General features: G+C 35.4%; 1 protein-coding gene across 1 annotated transcript in view; it reads right to left on the reverse strand.

The window, feature by feature from the left end:
* RAPGEF5 (Rap guanine nucleotide exchange factor 5) overlaps window positions 1–15,682 on the reverse strand; it is a 603,491-nt gene that overhangs the window by 158,384 nt on the left and 429,425 nt on the right. The gene's annotated exons all lie outside the window — the stretch shown is intronic.

Raw genomic sequence — 15,682 nt, forward strand, 5'->3', positions numbered from 1 at the left:
GCCACTGTAAGTAAATATTTTCTATGCCTGTTACTAACTAACTACCCCAAATACGCTTTTTATCAATAGCATTTCATTAACATATCTCTACCGTATATCAGAAATCTTGTCTGCAAATTTAATTGTTTTCAAAACCCCCTCCGAGGGTATCCTTTGCTCTGTACCAATCCGTTTACAATACCTAGGTTTCAAAATGGCGCTTTAAACACAAAGTTATTGGTTTAAGTATTTTGAACACGCAGTGCTGAAAATAGTGGGCAGGATAATGTGACATCATCAGCGAATAAAAGATATAACTTTTAGAACGTTATGAAACTTCGTTTTGGAGAAAATATAGGTCAGCAGGTTTTAATTAATGTTTATTAACTTTAATATGTTAGTTGTTTAGCTTAAAAATTATAACAGAAAGTAATCCTTTAAGTACTGCATTTAAGGCATAAACCAAATATTTTGTTCCACTTTGCTTCACATATTAAAGTCACAATGACAGAAAAACATTCTTAATACTCTAGCAAAGATAATCCAGTCTTCAGAAATCATGATTTCTTACCTCCATTTGTGAGTTTAAATGACAAACATATTTAAATGTTTTAGGTAAAAAATGGACTTAAAAATACAACACTTTTGGGAAGTAAGAAAAAAGTTACATCAAAAATATGCTTTATGTTGTCGATATGAGGATGTGGGATTCATTTTGAAGAAAAAATCCTGGTGCTTTTTGAGAATATTTATGGCAAATGGGCTGAAATGTTAAATCCTTTTATGGTTACAAACATGACGCGTCTGCAGTAAGACGTAATACTTAACAAAAGGTGCTAAAGGAAAAGGGTGGGAAACGGAAACAAACGCGCACAGAAAAGTCTATCAGGAAACACTGGTAGAACATTGAAAACTGAATGTCACGAACTCTGTGCTGAGCTTGTGTCACACAGCAATTGTTCTTCCTAAGTAAAAAAAAAAAATCAGGAGTTGGACTTGCAAAGCTGAAGCTGCAAACCACTGTAAAACACCAGAGTATCAGACAAACAAAAGGTGAATAATACAAAATGCAATGCTAACATGCAGCAAGCTTGTTAGGTGTATAGACATGCAGGCCACCTAGGCTTTGTATGGCATTTCTCTGGCTCCTATGTCTTCTAGAAAATATTTACTAACCAGGGTTGTCATTTTGTTGCTCTTTAAAAGGCCTAAATAAGACCAAAAACCGCAAAACAAAAATCACCTCTTATCCTTCACTCATTTTCTCTCTGCAACATACAGAATATCTGCCCATCTGCATGCAATTGGTTTGTGGGGGAAAAAAATAATAAAAAAACTAAAAAATATTTTTTCCATGTATTAAATACTGGATATCCACTGGCTTCTTGTAGTGACAAAGAGAAGAAATGCACAACAGATTCCAAATAACAGGGACATCAATGATTTACTCTCCCAAAGGGAGTCCTTTATGCTCTACGTTTCTTTTTCTTGTCATATTATAAGTTTGATAATGACATAACAAATAATAATTCTGTTTCATTTACTGGACTTAAAGGGACAGCAAAGTCAAAAAATTAATTTTTCATTATTTGCAAAGAGCAGGATTTTTAAACAACTTTCCAGTTTACTTCTACTATCTACTGTCTCTGTCTTGATATCCTTTGTCAAAAAGCATACCTAGGTAGTCTCAGCAGCAGCAGTACACTACTGGGAGCAAGCTTGTGATTGGTGGCTGCATATAAGTGCTTGTCATTGACTCACCTGAGGTGTTCAAAGGACAGTAAAGTCAAAATTAAAAGCTCATGATTCAGACATGAGTTTTTATACAACTTTCCAATGTACTTCTATTATCAAATGTGCTTTGTTCTTTATCATCCTTTGTTTAAGAGTAAACTTGGTAGGCTAATAGGAGCGCGCACATGTCTATGGCAGCAATGTTTGGAACTATGCATATCTCTAAACTTTGTTGCAAACACTGCTGTTAAATGGCTAAAGACACATGCACACTCCTGAGCTCATCTAGGATTACTCTTTAAAAAAGGACACCAAGAGTATTAAGTAAAATTAATTATAGAAGTAATTTGGAAAGTTGTTTAAAACTTCACGTTACAGTAAATAAATTTAAGTTATTGTTGACGTTACTGTATTGCTGTTTCTTTAATGAACGATACCAAGAGAATGAAGCACATTTGGTAATAGAAGCAGATTGTAAAGTTGTTATAATACTATGGTTTGATTCATGAAAGAAAAAAAAAAAGTGGTTTCATGTCACATGATAGCACAACTGTAATGGTCTAAGCAATTCCATTTCTCCAGGAATATCTAATCCTTAGCCTTCCCTTTATGAATACAAATACTGTGCATCTTTATCTACTGTATAATTTACTAAGAGACTTTTTCTTATATCCCAAACACTATTTGATACATTTATACACTTTCTCTTTTGTGCCTGCTTTCATTTGCAAGGTTGTTTTCATTAATAATTTTGTTTTTATCTATCCAGATCGAAGCTATAGAGCACCAAGTAGCAAGAGTAGGTTCTTCAACCTCCTTTGTACAATGTGCTCAGCTAGTGATACAGATTGATCACAGTACAAGAGAGAGGAACTAGAAAAGGTAAATGATGACTAGGATATCTGCGAGAACACTGACTCGAGAACGGCTGACACTGAATATATGCAATTAAAAATGGCCTCCAGGCCTCTCTCTCGTAATAAACATGATCAATGACTGAGTTACTGCTTATGTCTGTATTGTGGCGGTGAAGAGTCTTAGTGGTTCACCAGAATATTAAGCATGGAAATCAGACACAAATCTTGTTCTTTGCTTCTTTAACTAACAGCTTCTCATTTTGTGATATCAATCTCATTATAGTGGGACCATTATCACCTGCCAACATAATTATTTACCCCAAAGCCACCAGTTGCTTCCTGACCAGGGGCATGGGGCAAAACATATTTACAGGTAGATTTATGGTATGTTTTTAAACTCATTTGCCATCCAAATGTTTTTATTTATTTTATTACAAAATGATTATTGATTGTTTTGTAAAGACTCATGACCCCTTTACGTGTTCATAGCCTTTGGCTGTGAGAAATATATGAGGCAAATATAAGTTAAATTGGTTAGGGGTTGGGTTGTGTGTGGGGGAGCATGTTTCCCATTATCACCTGCCAACATAATTATTTACCCCAAAGCCACCAGTTGCTTCCTGACCAGAGGCATAGGGCAAAACATATTTACACATAGTTTTAAGGTATTTTTTTAAACTCATTTGCCATTCAAATGTTTTTATTTATTCATTTTATTACAAAATGATTATTGATTGTTTTGTAAAGACGCATGACCCCTTTACGTGTTCATAGCCTTTGGCTGTGAGAAATATATGAGGCAAATAAAAGTTAAATTGGTTAGGGGTGGAGTGTGTGTGGGAGCAGCATGTTTCCCAGTACCTAGGGTGGTGCAAAAACTAAATCCATCACTGTCTAAGGCATTTATTTTGCCACAACATATCTGATTCTTTAAGAATGTCTTATGCCCAATAATGATTGTCTTTAGTCCCTGCAATATCATGTTAACTGATTACACTGGTCAACAAAGGAAAATAATCAGAGAAACCAATAGGTACTGTAGAATAGGTTTGATTCCAAATATTTGCTTAGATTTCCCCCAGCACATATAGTTATTGCAATGATCACACATGACTGGGAGCCAGGACACACATGAGAGTCTGGAAAATACAGTGTCAAACATTTTCCTTTCGTTGATCCAAAGAGGATATTTCTTCCTTGCCTCCACATTAAACTTGAGCTGGTAAAATGTTTGGTGAAGCCAACAGCAAAGACGAACTCTAATGGGTTCTGAAACCTGACTGGAACATTTCCAAACATTAGCATAGGTAAATTGAAAGAATGGGTCTTAGTTGGGCCCCAAATCCAAGATATCCTAAAAGATGGAGTGTTTATGGAAACTCTGACTGGTGAAGAATGAGAAGTTTGGACAAGTGTTCAGTGGGTTTGTTAAACACTTCCTAGGTAAAACAAAATATCCTGATTTCTGTGACAGGCCAATAAAATTCTGTGTGCATACAGGAAAATGATATGTCACATTTTACAGTTCTTCCCTACCAGTCTTAGTGATGTAAGTGATGAACAAGGTGAGTGTTTCCACCAAGATATCAGGTCAATGGAACAGTGCTATCAAGGTTTCTGTAACAACTGCATGATGGAAGACTACTATTGAATGTTGTATCGTGATGCTCCTGATGCAGTGTACCACAGACATAGACAGTCATTATGTTTGAGTAATATTTACTTAAATAGCTAAAATCCAATATTGTTGTATGTGTCATACTAAGAACACTTTTTGTTGTACTAAAGAGGTTTGTTTGTCAAAAATGGTACAGCACAAACCTAATAGTAAATTCATGATCACCATTAAAAACTGGTCTAGAAAACTATATTTGTATTTTTGATGATTTAAAAAAGTTTTTTTGTGGACCTGTGTAATTTGAAATAGGAAATATTTTTACTCTAAAAGACTTTGCCCTATACAAACCAGTGATCTTTACACTCTGTTTACTTTATCTCTTGCATTATTTAATATCCTCCTGATGTCAAGAACAGGAAATCTAATGCATTATCTCATTTTATTTTATTGTTATATTTGGGATGAATGTGATGTCAATTGGAGGATAATCCACAACCCTTCAAAAGCTCAATTTCAGTGACCAAAGATCTCTCCCAGACTCTGTAAATGTCTCTATTACAATTCAGTTGTATATCTTTCCTGCATTTTGACTGTGAATCTTTATGAACCTTGTGATGATGATTTGCCAGATCGCCCAAGAGATGTGAAAAAATATAGACTTTGTAAAAAGTAATTTCCGAAGGCCATTGACATTGTAAGTTGCGTCAAAACTATGTTCGTCCTGCAGCATATAAACAAGCTCCAAGACCTCTCCAATTCTTCCAGTAATCTTTTTAAACCTCTGCTTTTGCTAATTAAACCAAATATGTCGGGGAATTTAGACTACCATGGTCAATGTAAAGGTTATGGAGACAATGAGCAGTCAAGAAAGGTAGCTTCGAATGTGAACAGCATTGTGTGTGTCTTCTTGATGTGCCTTGTGGAAAACTTCAAGTGTAATCACAGCGTCCATCAACATGCTTGCCACAAAGCTTTACTATCCTTAAGGTGTAGGTGGATCCATTGCTTTGCTTTTTGTAGGTTTTTTATGCATGAACTACTATTAAAAAAAACAAAAAAAAACACCTGCCATACTTATTTTTACTGTCTGCTAAATCTGTATTGTATATCTAACTGCCTGCAACTAATGTCCTCCAATATAACTGACAAATGCAAACCTTTTAATATATTAAGCTGAGGACAAATAAAATTACAACATGGACCTTAGTACATAAGGGTATTAACATAGAGACAATTATCTTAACAAATACTAAATATTTTCTTTCAAATTTGTATATCCCAAAGAACGTCTAGTTTTCTCTTAATACAAATGTTTAGACATTCAGATTTAAAAATACTTAAATATGCTCAGCAGGCTGTAAATATGATTGACACAGTTGGATTCAGCTATAAAGGTCTAAAAACAGCCTGGTGTATTTAGTTATTGCTCTAATTTAGACAACAAGAAATCTGCTCCCCCCTTAATCTCCCCAGCCCAACAGTTTAAGCTCATTTTTGATTAATATATTTCTCACAACTAGAGACCCAGTGACGGAAAGTGGTTTCCTGAACTTTGACAAAACAAGAAGGTATAATTGATTTGTGATAAAATTAATAAGTACAACTTTTGGACAGCACTTCAAAATTTGCTAGTTCATCTAGGAAAAAATACACCGCTAATCACATGTAATTATAAAACACTGTACATATCGTATATTGACATTTTCTGCTGTATTTGGCTTTTCCATATTGTGAATAAACCAATAAAACATAATTTATGTAAGAACTTACCTGATAAATTCAGTTCTTTTATAGTGGCAAGAGTCCATGAGCTAGTGACGTATGGGATATACATTCCTACCAGGAGGGAGCAAAGTTTCCCAAACCTCAAAATGCCTATAAATAAACCTCCCACCTCACTCATACCTTATTTTAACATGTAGCCAAGAAGTGAGGTGTAAAAGAAGGAGTAAAAGAAGGAGTAAAAAAGCATACAAAAAAAGAGGAAATAAAAAAAAAAAAAAGGCTTTATACAAAAAATCATAACCACTAAAAATAAAGGTGGGTCTTATGGAATCTTGCCACTATGAAAGAAATTAATTTATCAGGTAAGTTCTTACATAAATTACATTTTCTTTCATGTAAGTGGCAAGAATCCATGAGCTTGTGACGTATGGGATATAATACCCAAGATGTGGAAATCCACAAGTCACTAGATCCGCTAAGAAATTAAATCCAAAAAAATAATAAAAAAGTTTTCTTTAAAATTTAAAAAAAACTCAAATCAAAGGCACTAGAATCAAACAGACAAATGCCTGAAGAACCTTTCTACCAAACACATCAAAATGGTAAAATGTAGTAAAAGTATGCAAAGAAGACCAAGTTGCTGCTTTGCAAATTTGAACTGAAGCTTCATTCTTGAAAGCCCAAGAAGTGGCAACTGATCTAGTAGAATCAGCTGTAATTCTCTGAGGCGGAGGCTGTCCCGCCTCCAAATAAGCTTTGTGAATCAAAAGTTTCAACCAAGATGACAGAGAAATAGAAGAGGCTTTCTGACCTTTCCTGGAGCCAGAAAAAATAACAAATAGACTAGAAGTCTTTCTGAAATCTTTAGTAGCCTCAACATAATATTTCAAAGCTCTTAGCACATCCAAAGAATGTAAAGACCTTTCAAGAGTATTCTTAGGATTAGGACACAAAGAAGGAACAACAATTTCCCTATTGATATTAAAATTCACAACTTTAGGCAAAAATGTAAATGAAGTCCGCAAAACAGCTTTATCTTGATGGAAAATCAGATAAGGAGACTCACAAAAAAGAGCAGACAATTCAAAAACTCTTCTAGCAAAAGAGATAGCCAAAAGAAATAACACTTTCCAAGAGAGTAATTTAATATCCAGAGAATGCATAGGCTCAAAAGGAGGAGCCTGTAAAATCTTCAAAACCAAATTGAGACTCCAAGAAGGAGAATAGATTTAATAACAGGTTTGATACAAATCAAAGCCTGAACAGAATAGTGAATATCAGGAAGTTTAGCAATCTTTCTATGAAATAAGACAGAAAGAGCAGAAATCTGTCTTTTTAAAAGTATTTGCAGACAAACCCTTATCCAAACTATCCTGAAGAAACTGTAAAATCCTAGGAATTCTGAAAGAATGCCAAGAATAATTATGTGTGGAACACCATGAAATATAGGTTTTCTAAACCCGATGATAAATTTTCCATCAAACAGACTTACAAGCCTGTATCATAGTGCTAATCACTGAGTCAAAGAAACCTCTATGACTAAGTACTAAGCTTTCAATTTCCATGCCTTCAAATGTAGAGATTTGAGATCCTGATGGAAAAACGGACCTTGAGACAGAAGGTCTGGCCTTAAAGGAAGTGGCCAAGGCTGGCAAATGCAACTGGACATCCGGACAAGATCCGCATACCAAAACCTGTACCAAGATCCGCATACCAAAACCTGAGGCCATGCTGGTGCTATCAGAAACAAATGAGATTGTTCCATTATGATCTTGGAGATCACCCTTGGAAGAAGAACCAGAGGCAGAAAAATATAAGCAGGTTGGTAAAACCAAGGAACTGCTAAGGCATCCACCATCTCCGCCTGAGGAACCCTGGAAAGGTATCTGGGAAGCTTCTTGTTTAGACGAGAGGCCATCAGATCTATTTCTGGAAGACTCCACATCTGTACAAGATGAAAAAACACATCTGGATGGAGAGACTGCTTCACCAGATGTAAAGTCTGACGGCTGAGATAATCTGCTTCCCAATTGTCTACACCTGAGATATGAATCGCAGAAATTTGACAAGAGTTGGATTCCGACCAAGAAAGTATCTGAGATACTTCCTTCATTGCTGACGGACTGCGAGACCCTCCTTGATAATTGGCATATGCCACTGTTATGATATTGTCTGTTTGAAAACAAATGTAAAGTTATCTCTTCAATAGAGGTCACGCCTGAAGAGCCCTAAATAGAGCACAAAGTTCTAAAATATTAATTGGTAACCTCGCCTCTTGAGGTTTCCAAACCCTTTGTGCTGCCAGAGACCCCCAGGCAGCTCCCCAACCTGTAAGACTTGCATCTGTTGTGATCACAGTCCAGGATGAAAAAATGAGGCCGCTTGAACAATAAGGTTATGGTCTAACCACCAAGTCAGAGAGAGTTGAGTGTTGGGATTTAAGTAGATCAGCTGTGATATCGAAGTATAATCCCTGCACCATAGGTGCAACACGCTAAGCTGTAGAGGCCTCATATGAAAACGAGCAAAGGGGATTGGGTTTGATGCTGCAGTCATGAGACCTAAAACTTCCATGCACATAGCCACTTAAGGGAATGATAGAGAATGAAGATTTAGACAAGCTAAAAAACTATTTTCATTTGTCTCTTGTCTGTCAGAGAAAGAGTCATGGACACTGAATCTATCTGGAAACCTAAAAAGGTGACCTTTGTCGGAGGAATCAAGAAACTCTTTTGTAAATTGATCCTCCAACCATGTTTTTGAAGAAACCACACTAGTTGTTTCGTGTGAGATTCTGCTAAATGAAAAGATTGAGCTAGTACCAAGATATCGTCCATATAAGGAAACACCGCAATACCCTGATCTCTGATTACAGATAGAAGGGCACCGAGAACCTTTTGAAAAGATTCTTGGAGCTGTCGCTCCAGGCCAAACAGAAGAGCGACAAATCGGTAATGCTTGTCTAGAAAAGAGAATCTCAGAAAACGACAGTTGTCTGGATAAGTTGGAATGTGAAGATAAGTGTCCTGTAAGTCTATTGTGGACATGAAAAGGCAGAATAGTCCTTATAGTCACCATCTTGAAAGTTGGAACTCTTACAAAACTATTTAAAAATTTTAGATCCAGAATTGGTCTGAACGAATCTTCTTTCTTTGGGACAATGAATAGATTTGAATAAAACCCCAAACCCCGTTTCTGCAGAGGAACTGAAACAATCACCCCTGAAAGCGCTAGGTCTGAAACACATTTCCGAAAAGCCTGAGCTTTCACAGGGTTTGTTGGAACATGAGAAAGAAAATATTCCCATGGGAGGTCTTATTCTGAAACCTATTTGATGCCCCTTAGAAACAATATTCTGAATCCACTGATTTTGAACACAAACTGTCCAAATGTGTTTGATTTGGTTTTTTATAAGGCATGGATTTATTCCAATTCGGAGATGGTCTCCAATTAAAGCCAGAGGCCTTAGGGGAAGGAGAGGTCTTTTGTTCTCTATTCTGACGAAAGGAACGAAAATGATTGGGAGCTTTAAATTTACCCTTAGATTTCTTATATTGGGGCAGAAAAACTCCCTTTCCCCCGGTGATAGTGGAGATAATAGAATCCAATTGAGAACCAAATAAATTACTACCCTGAAATGATAAAGATAGTAATCTAGATTTAGACACCATATCAGCATTCCCAGATTAAAGTCATAAAGCTCTTCTAGTAAGAATAGCTAAAGACATAGATTTCATATCAATCTTAATGACATCAAATATAGCATCCCAAATGAAATGATTAGCATGTTGAAGTAAAAGAACAATGCTAGACAATTCAGGATCTGTTAACTGTTGAGCTAAACTGTCCAACCAAAAAGTTGAAGCAGCAGCAACATCAGCCATAGAAATGGCAGGTCTAAGGAAATAGCCAGTATGTAAATATGATTTTCAAAGATAGGATTTAATCTTCCTATCTAAAGGATCCTTAAAGAATGTACTATCTTCCATAGGAATAGTAATACGTTTGGCAAGAGTAGAAATAGCCCCATCAACCTTAGGGGCTTTTTCCCAAAACTCTAAATTAGCCACAGGTAAAGGATATAGCTTTTTAAACCTAGAAGAAGGATTAAAAGAAGCACCAAGTTTAGACCTTTCCTTAGTAAACATATGAGAGATGGCATCTGGAATAGGAAAAATTTCAGGAGTAACCTCAGAAGTTTTAAAAACAGAATTCAAACATTTGCTATTCTTGTTATCAAGAGGACTAGATTCCTCAATACCCAAAGTAAACAATACTTCCTTTAATAAAGAACAAATATATTCAATCTTAAAAAGGTTGATTTATTAATTTCAGTCTCTGAAGTAGGATCCTCTGAGCCAGAGACATCCTCATCAGAAGATACTTCAGTATGCTGTTGATCAATACAAACCATCAGATTTATGAGAAGTTAGTAGAGACCGTTTACATTTATTTGAAGGCGGAATAGCAGTCATAGCCTTCTCTATGGCTGCAGCAATATAATCTTTAATATCTACAGGAATATAATGTACATTAGACTGTGAAGGTTTAACAGTAAATGTATTTGTACTTATAGAAACATTATCAGCATGTAATAATTTTTCATAACAAGTGCCACATATTTGAGCTGAAGAAGTACGATCAGCTAATTTACAACATACACACTTAGCTTTGGTAGAATTGTGTTCAGGCAGCTTGGTTCCTACAGTAACATCAGAGGCAGGATTAGTTTGAGACATCTTGCAAAATGTAACAAAAAAGAAAAAATAACATTAAAATAAAATATCCAATTTCCTCAAAATAGCAGTTTCAGGAATGGAAAAAAATGCTTATGATAAAAATGTTTTATACAAAAGTAAAATCAAAAGCAAGCAACCTAGCCCTCTATGAATCAAATGAGAGCAGAGAGCAAAAGAGGGAGAAACTTAATATAACAAATTTGGCTCCAGGAATGGTGCAAATGCAGAGAAAAAAAACTTTTGGCTCCAAAGCTTAACAAATTAAATGACACGACTCTGCCATAACAGATGCAACTTCACGCCAAAAAAACTTGCGTCAAGAAAGAAATGACACAACTTGCGTCACAGCAGACGCAACTTGCGTCACAGCAGACGCGACGGTGCCAAAAATGTCGCAATAAAAAGTAACATTCTGCGTCATTGTGAGCCTAAGCCCACAAATATTTTGAAAAAAACAGACTCCAAGTTACAACTAACTGGAACCCCAGGTAAGGCTAAAATTCCCATAAACATAATTTCCATGCTGAAACTATTAGACTGCAAAGGGAAATACACAGACCTGACTCGTGGCAAATATATACACAACACATTTAAAACTTTTTAAGATAAAGTGCCAAACATAGCTGTCTTAAAAAATGATATATACTTACCAGAAGACACCCATCCACATATAGCAGACAGCCAAACCAGTACTGAAACATATCAGCAGAGGTAACGGTAGAGAAGTATGTCGATCTGTAAAGGGAGGCAGCAGATGAATCCCTGCGACCGATTACAGAGAGCCTTAGAATAGATTTCCCATAGATGAAAACATGGCATCATTAGGCAATACGCCCTTCACATCCCTCAGACAAACACCGTACTTTGAGAGGAACTGGGCTTCAATATGCTTAGAAGCGCCCATCACAGAAGAAAATTAAGCACAACTTGCTTCACCACCTCCATGAGAGGCAAAGTTTGAAAAACTAAGGTATGAGTGAGGTGGGAGGTGTATTTATAGGCATTTTGAGGTTTGGGAAACTTTGCCCCCTCCTGGTAGGAATGTATATCCCATACATCACTAGCTCATGGACTCTTGCCACTTACATGAAAGAAATATCCATAAAGAAGACTGATCATACTGTTGTATTCACACAATGCAGGGGGACCCTAAGAGACGTTTACTGCAGCTCTGCCCAGTCCTCTAGATATGGTAAGCACAACCCTACATAATAACATACAATTTTACTTCCTATCATTAGAATTTCTGTCCCAAATAAAATAGAATGTATTTTTAAAGGGCTTGTTAGTCCCCACTGAAAGAGTGGGTTACTTTTAACAAAAACAACTTTATTGCATCTTCTTTTTTTAACGCATTACAGGAAGGTTTTTTATGGATATTGCTCTCCTCAATAAAACTGCATTTATTGTTATCCTTACAGGTACATGAACCCAAGACTTGTATTTCATGATTCAGACGGAAGATGCCATTTTAAACAACTTTCCTATTGACTTATTTTATCAAATTGTATTTGTTCTCTTGGTATCTTTGTGTTAAAGTGACATGAAACCCAGACATGTTGTTTTGTTATTAAGACAGAGCATACAATTATAAAAAATGTTTTTTCCATTTTTCTATTATCACATTTGCTTTGTTCCCACGATATTCTTTTTTGAAGCGATATCTTGTAGGCATTGGCAGCACGACATGGCAGGAAATAGTGCTGCCACCTAGTGCTCTTGCAAATGGATAACAAAACCGCTGCCATATAATGCTCCAGAAATGGAGACCCTACTTTTCAGCAAAAGATACCAAGTGAACGAAGAAAAATTAATAGAAATAAATTAGAAAGTTGTTTAAAATTGTGTGCTCTATCTGAATAAACATTTGTTTGTTTTCATATCACTTCATAAAAAGCAGGTAAGTAAGCTCGAGAGCGCGTATGTATCGGGGGGCTATATGGCAGCAGCTCTGCAAGAGCCCTAGATGGCAGCACTATTTCCTGTAATGCTCCACCTACCGAGGTATCTCTTCAACAAATAATATCAGAGAACAAAGCAAATTTGATAATCAAAGTAAATTGTAAACTTTTTTAAATTTGTTTGCTCTGTCTAAATCATAAAAGAAAATGATTGGGTTCCATATCCCTTTAAGGAAGTATGTCCCCGTCCACCAAAACAGTTATGGGAGGTGTCCTTATTGCCAGCGAGCAATAAAAAAATTATTTATATAATTGTGTGTGTGTATAGATATATATATAAATTATTTTCAGTTAACAGATTAATATATCATCCAACATAGTATGGTTATAAAAAGCTTGTTGGAGACAGGAACATTTCCATGCCAGCAGAAAACATTTAGAAATAAATGTCAGTTAAAACTGAAAGAAAAAGAAAAAAATACACAAATTGCGCAGTCAAATTGTACACAAACAAAGCAGTGTTTGTAAGGGGACAGGCGCCAAACTTTGTGGAGAGAAAAAAAAAAAAAAAAAAAGTATTTCTGAGAGATTTTATGAATAATCTTTAAAATATGTGATTATTAAAGATTTTTCACACAATAAAAATGTGAATTAGAAATAAATATTTCCAATAGAAAAATTAGCACGGTTTGAATGAATGGAGCCTTTTGCTCTGATGCTTGCACGCCAGAAATGTATTTATTGCTTCTAACAGTGAAATAAAGGCTAATAACAGAGTGATCAATCTTGTAAAAGCCAGAATGGTTATCTCTAAAGAAAACACGGTTTAATTAATGTTTTGGCCACAGGATAAGAGTAGTACATAAGAACACACACTCGTAGTCTAAAATGAATTATTCACTGTATTTCAGAAAAGATACTGCATGGTTAAATAGAACTTTACAGCTTTACAATAGTACTCTGACTTCATTCTTCATCTACAAGGTTCCATATGATGGATGAACGTTTGGGTAGTTTAATCGGTGTAACCAAATGCAAGGTTTTGTATCTCTAGATCAGACCCACTGTGATGGATAATGTCCTCATGTAAAATGTACAGTGATCACAGAAAAACAAGGGATTTCATTGTAGAAACATAAAATACTTACTGGAACTGGAAATATAATATGCAAATATCTTATAGAACAGATCAATATTAAAGTACCACTTAGAAATGCATACAAAGGCATATATATATATATATATAAAGTTGTTGATGCTGCAGTAGAAAAGGGTACTCTTTTATAATTAATACAACAAACACAAAGTGAACCATTAAGCTACATAAATAAATTATGTAATTGTCAACTAGGTGTAGTTTATAAAACACGCAAAGCAAACAGAAAACACCAAACAAAAGAACACTTTTTTAAATGAAATTACTAACACAATGCTCATCTGATCTATGCATTGCCACTGTGCACTTGTTCCTTTGGGGTAACCATATAACTACAACTGTAGAAATAGTTTTCCCTGCACACCAAACTAAGTAGCTGTCTTGTGCCTACCAACTCATTTCAGCATTACTTTATCCAACTGCTTGTAAAGAGAACTGACACAAAGGAACCCAGCATCACATTCACTGCATATTTACTAAAAGGTTTTAAGGCAATGTCCAGTATAGATTTAACTAATGTATTTCCTTTGTAAATCAAATACATCAAAGGGATAGAAAGGTCATAATTAAAATGTGCATGAATGCATTTAAATTTAAAATAGAAGCATTTTTGCAACATGAAAGCAGAAATGCTTTGAGTAAAAGTTGTTACTGTTTCAGCTGCATACGCACATATGCTGTGCATGACCAGAAGATCGGGATTTAAACCAAGTCTGCTCAGAGACCTGGCTGTGGTGTGTATTGCGTCAGAAGAATTTGTGTCATACAAGCCACTGTTAACTCTCTGAGAAGGTGTGGTGTTTGAATGCTGGAGCACAAGGCACTGACAGCATATGTGTGTATGCCGCTCAGAAACAGTAATACATTTTACTAGAAGCATGGAAGTATAAAAATGCTATCTAAAATTTAAAAGGACAGTCTAGACCCAATACATAATTTTGATTACTTATTGTTACATACAAGAAGAAGCATCCTGCAACTTGTCCCACATCTGCTAGTAAGAAGTACATGAAACATTTAAATATTCATCGTCTGTTAGGAGGAAAAAATGACACCAAGCTCCGCCCCCAAGTGTGTGTATATATTGGTATGTTACGTTTCTCCAATCACGATCGACTCTTAAATGCTGATTTGTTCATGGGTAAGTTGATATAACTAACTGAAAAATAGTAAACTTGCACTGCTAAACTGTCATACTAGAAAATATCTAACTGAACAAGAAGAAAGCTGAAGGTGGAGCTTGTACTTACAAACTTATAGATGTGAAACCCGTTGCAAGATGCTTGTCTGTTATTCAACTATAAGTAATAAAGAATAAGTATTGGGTCTAGAATGTCCCTTTAAATGCACTATGCACATTTCTATCCCTTTAAGTTGTACGACATTTAAACTTTTTTTATCTTTTATATGAAGATATTTTTAAGGCAGGATCATTTAGTCTATGTTTAGAGGGATATGAAACCCAAAAATATTTCTTTCATGATTCAGATAAAGCATACATTTTTAAACAAACATTCCAATTTAATTATGTTATCAAATTTACTTCATTCTCTTGGCATCCTTTGTTGAAGGAGCAGCACTTTACTACTGGGAGCTATCTGAACACTTTGGTAAGCCAATGACAAGAGGCATATATTTTCAGCCACTAATTAGCAGCCAGCTCCCAGCTCCTGAGCCTACCTAGGTATGATTTTCAATAAAGGATACCAAGAGAACTAAGCACATTAGATAAAAGAAGTACATTGGGAAGTTTTTTTTAAATTGTATGTTCTTCCTGAATGAAATTTTTTGGCTTTATTAAGATTACTTTCCATTTAATATAAATTGTGTTAATTCACAGTGTAATCTATATAACATCTGCTTTCTTAATGTTTCATAGCAAACAAATATACAGTAACTCCAGCAATTAATAAACTTGCAAATATTAATGTCTATTATATGTTCTTTAATATCTGAAAATCCAATTCTGTAAC

This window comes from Bombina bombina, chromosome 5 (genome assembly GCF_027579735.1).
Source record: "Bombina bombina isolate aBomBom1 chromosome 5, aBomBom1.pri, whole genome shotgun sequence".
NCBI lineage: Eukaryota > Metazoa > Chordata > Amphibia > Anura > Bombinatoridae > Bombina > Bombina bombina.